The 5,368-nt window shown below is 45.1% G+C and overlaps 1 long non-coding RNA gene across 1 annotated transcript in view; it reads right to left on the reverse strand.

The window, feature by feature from the left end:
• Window positions 1-522: 522 nt before the first annotated feature.
• LOC130368224 (uncharacterized) overlaps window positions 523-5,368 on the reverse strand; it is a 10,050-nt gene continuing 5,204 nt past the window's right edge. The window contains exons 2-6 of the long non-coding RNA XR_008892378.1: window positions 2,271-2,355; window positions 1,333-1,373; window positions 1,172-1,238; window positions 907-1,071; window positions 523-803 (exon numbers count right to left, since the gene is read on the reverse strand). This is a non-coding gene — a long non-coding RNA (uncharacterized LOC130368224). The remainder of the gene's footprint in view (window positions 804-906; window positions 1,072-1,171; window positions 1,239-1,332; window positions 1,374-2,270; window positions 2,356-5,368) is intronic.

Raw genomic sequence — 5,368 nt, forward strand, 5'->3', positions numbered from 1 at the left:
TCCATTTATGTCTATGGGAGGTGGTGTGATGTCACAAGAAGGTGTGGCATGATGTCACGAATCCCATCACAGGAACCAGTGATCTAAACATACTATTTAGAATTTTGGTTGCTGCATGGAGATTGCTGGGGTCCCAGCAGCAGGATCCCCTTGATCAGACATCTTATCCCCTATCCTTTACATAGGGGATAAGATATCTAGAGGCGGAGTACCCCTTTAAGGGACAGTTCATGTACCCAAAAGTTGATCCTTTGCAACCGTATGACCCCTAGCAAGTTCCCTGCATGAGTCCCATTCATCAGAAAAAGGCGTGTGCATGGAACTTGCTGGGTGTTCTACGTTTGCCTCATAAACTGCACCACCCAGCACCAGTTGCCTCTCTCTGCACCACATTATGCAGATCGTGCAGGAGAGCAGCTTTGGTCATCCATGTTTTGCTAACTCTATTTTCACACACAGAAATAAATAAATGAGTCGAACAAGTCAAAGAACAGTTTAAAAAAAGGGGAACTTTATTTATTATTTATTAAAATGTTTGTGTAGGGGATTTTTTGTAACCTCCCATCACTCACAAAGAGCGTACAGTAACTAATACTCAGGACAGGAAAAACCTCCAGAGGGGAGGAAACCTGTAGGGAATCCATGGCTACTGTATGGCCCTTCCTCTGGGCATACTAAAGGAGGTTACCTCTATAATTTGGGCAAATGTTTCTGTGTATGTGCATGATTCCTAGGCCTGTGCCTTCATCCAACGTCTTGCTGTAGGTCCCGAAATGCTACTCCATGTCCTGGAAATAGTGCATCTAAGATAGGGGACAAAAAAAGATAGATTATTTACATGTTTATCATAGAAATACACATGGAACTGCAATAAAGACCTTTTGGACAAAACAATGTAACACTTACCAGTCACAGTCATGTGCATGACTTTGCATTCCCGTGTCCCTACACAGTGTCCAGCACCGGCCCCTCACTGATGAACAGGACCAGTGTTATTTCTGGGGCTATGCCTTCATCCAACGTCTTGCTGTAGGTCCGGAAATGCTACTCCATGTCCTGGAGATAGTGCATCTAAGATAAGAAAAAAAAGATAGATTATTTACATGTTTATCATAGAAATACACATGGAACTGCACTAAAGATCTTTTGGACACAACAATGTAACACTTACCAGTCACAGTCATGTGTATGACTTTGCATTCCCGCGTCCCTACACAGTGTCCAGCACCGGCCCCTCACTGATGGAAAATGAACAGGAGCAGTGTTATTTCTGCTCAGTGCTGCTCTTTGGTGGACAATGGTTATGACATCACATGTTTGACACACTGTTACCTCCTGGGAGTTCTATTTCAGTAGTGCTGCTCTCTGATTGGCTGAAAATCAAAAAAGCTTTCTAATATATTCTGTATGACTGTTATTTAAGGTTTTTGACAAATTTTATTAAAATGGCGCCACTCCCTGTGGGTGCGTTATATTTGTTTCTCCTAACCAGACATTCTGTATAAGTAATATAATTTGGTGGCCCCAACAGCCTCGGCCCATAGGTTTCTTACATAGATCAATGCTACTCCGGTAGGCTCAATGAGCAGCGCTGGCCGCCGGGACGTCTGACGAGTGACGTCCCTGACGTTGCGGTCTGGAACGAAGGATGTCACTAGTCATACGTCCCAGCAGCCATTGATTTAAAGTGGTCATGGCTCCTGCTGCCAGTTCAAGATCAGACACCATGGCCCTAGATTGACATACTGCAACACCGATCCCCTGTGGCTGCCCACCTGTTGCAAAACTACAACTCTCAGCCTTCGGCTGTCAGGGCATGCTGGGAGCAGGGGCGGATCCAGAGTCGAGTCTCGGGAGGGGCGCTATTAGAGTATTTTGTGTTGGCGGACAGAAGATTACGGAACTTACAATATTATTAAATGTATCATACAGTCCTAACCTTGTTTAAGACTCTTAGGCCGTGCTCATATGTCAGAAAAATAATCATATATACCAATTGCCACAGAATGGGAAAGTGCTAAGGCTCTATAGTGAGGAGAATACGCAGTGATATCAGTGACTACAGGTGACGTCTTATCATTGTGTATTCTCCTCACTATAGAGAAGACGTCACCTGTAATCACTGATATCATTGTGTATTCTCCTCACTATAGAGATCAGTGATTACAGGTGACGTCTTCTCTATAGTGAGGAGAATAAACAATGATATCAGTGATTACAGGTGACGTCTTCTCTATAGTCTTTCCTTATCTAATTCAGATGGTACATACCGCCAGGATTTGTTCCAGCTAAATCTTCTCTCTGCAGAACTTGATGCCCAGACGTCTCCTCACTATGCCAATGCATTCTGATCCTCTATATGAAAACAATAATTATTATAATACTGCCAAACACTGTATTCTTTGAATATAATACTGTCACACACCCTCCTAATATAATTCTGACATACTGTACCCCCTGAATAGACAACACACTGTACCCTCTGAATATAATACCACCATACACTGTACCCTCTGAATATAATACTACCACACACTGTGCCCTCTAAATTTAATACTACCAAACACTGCACCCTCTGAATATAATACTATCACACGCTGCACCCTCTAAATATAATACTATCACACACTGTACCCACTGAATATAATACTAACACACACTGTGCCCTCTAAATCTAATACTACCACACAGTGCATTCTCTGAATATAACTTGCTGTGCTGTAACTACCCTCTGAGTAAAATACCGTAATGTATTGTGGCCCCTAAAAAACGTACCACCCCAGAAATTCCTCACAATATACACTATACTTCTGAAAGGCAAAACACTCTGTGCCTTCACATATAGTAATAATGCCCCATCTTGTGCCCCTACATATAATATGACCTGTCCTGTTCCCCCACATAATAATGCCCTCTGTGCTGTGCCCCTCACATAGAATGCTCCTGTCATGTGCCCCACACATTTAATGCCCCCTGTGCTGTGCCCTTCACATATAATGCCCCCATTCTTTGCCCCTCACATATAATGCATCCATCATGCGCCCCTCATATATAAAGCCCCCATCATGCGTCCCGCACATATAATGCCCTTATCATGCGCCCCTCACATATAATGCCCCCTGTGCTGTGCCCTTCACATATAAAGCCCCATGTCCTGTCCACTCAGGGGGCATTATATGTGAGGAGCACAGCACAGGGGGCAATATATGTGAGGGGAACAGCACAGGGGGCAATATATGTGAGGGGAACAGCACAGGGGGCAATATATGTGAGGGGCACAGCACAGGGGGCATTATAAGTGTGGGGTACATAACAGGGGGCATTATATCATATAATGTCCCCCTGTGCTGTGCCCCACACATATAATGCCCCCTGTGCTGTGCCCCACACATATAATTTATATGTGTGGCACAGCACAAGGGGCATTATATGTGAGGGGCACAGCACAGGGGGCATTATATGTGAGGGGCACAGCACAGGGGGCATTATATGTGAGGGGCACAGCACAGGGGGGCATTATATCATATAATGCCCCCCTGTGCTGTGCCCCACACATATAATGCACCCTGTGCTGTGTGCCCCACACATATAATTTATATGTGTGGCACAGCACAGGGGGCATTAGGTGAGGGGCACAGCACAGGGGACATTATATGATATAATGCCCCCCTGTCCTGTGCCCCTCACATATAATGCCCCCTGTGCTGTGCCCCTCACATATAATGTCCCCTGTGTTGTGCCCCTCACATAATGCCCCCTGTGCTGTGCCACACATATAAATTATATGTGAAGGGCACAGGACAGGGGGCATTATGTGAGGGGCACAGCACAGGGGGCATTATATGTGAAGGGCACAGGACAGGGGGCCCCCTGTCATGTGCTCTTCACATATAATGCCCCCTGTGCTTTGCCCTGCAGACCAGGGACATGCACAGACATTTTGGAGGGCAGGGGCTCAAGTAAAAAAGAGGGCACTTTTCATAATTTAAAAAACGTCTGCCAGACTTAATGGGCAGATGTGCTGCGGCCCAGGGACACAGTGGCCTCCCGCCAGGCTTTCTCGACATTCTTAGCCCCCATAAAAGTTGGTGTTTTTGTAAAATCGAGTCAAGAACAGTTTCTATGAAGGTCTGCCATGTGTATATACACTTTGGCTGTGCTGTCAGTCTTATTTACAGAAAAGATATGACAGCTGCCCTATAATATACTGTATTATAGAGGAGATTTATCAAACCTGTGCAGAGAAAGAGCGGTGCAGTCGCCCATAGCAACCAATCAGATCGTTTTGCGGAAGGATTTTCCTCTGCAAAGGTTTTAATAAATCTCCCCCTATATGCCCCCACCTGAGCTCTATATGACAGAACCCAGCACCCATCACCAATCACCCATTACCCATCCCCAATCACCCATCCCCAATCACCCAGCACCCATCACCCATCCCCAATAACCTAGCACCAATCACCCAGCACCCATCACCAATCACCCAGCACCAATCACCCAGCACCAATCACCCAGCACCCATCACCCATCCCCAATCACCTAGCACCAATCACCCAGCACCCATCACCAATCACCCAGCACCAATCACCCAGCACCAATCACCCATCACCCATCCCCAATCACCCAGCACTCATCACCCATCCCCAATCACCCAGCACCAATCACCCAGCACCAATCACCCAGCACCCATCACCCAGCAACCATCACCAATCACCCACCTTACGCAGGAATCTCCACACAGCTCTGGTTCTTACACTGAAGAGATGGACACCACACTAATATATGCTTACAGTCTACAATATACTAAAGTTGGCAAAAAAACATAATTATAAATATACAAAGATGGCGAGGCATAGCACAGCATACAGGATGGAGGCAGGGAAGCTCCGCCTCCATTGCGCACAAGACTGACTTCGCATACTAGCAATGTGGGGCAATACCTAGAAAATGGAAAGACCAATTTTTGTATACTGCACTGTAACCTAGTGTATTGGGTTTAGTGCGAGTAAACAGCCTGTCAGTTTCCCTTTAATTATATACCGTACCTCCCCTTAATTCCCTATATACTGTGCCACCATTCATCTATTAATTCCCTATATACTGTGCCACCATTAATGAACTATATACTGTGCCACCATTCATCTATTAATTCCCTATATAATGTGCCACCATTCATCTATTAATTCCCTATATACTGTGCCACCATTAATGAACTATATACTGTGCCACCATTCATCTATAAATTCCCTATATACTGTGCCCCTATTAATGAACTATATACTGTGCCACTATTAATGAACTATATACTGTGCCACCATTCATCTATTAATTCCCTATATACTGTGCCACCATTAATGAACTATATACT

Source organism: Hyla sarda, chromosome 4 (assembly GCF_029499605.1).
Source record: "Hyla sarda isolate aHylSar1 chromosome 4, aHylSar1.hap1, whole genome shotgun sequence".
In the NCBI taxonomy this organism is placed as follows: domain Eukaryota; kingdom Metazoa; phylum Chordata; class Amphibia; order Anura; family Hylidae; genus Hyla; species Hyla sarda.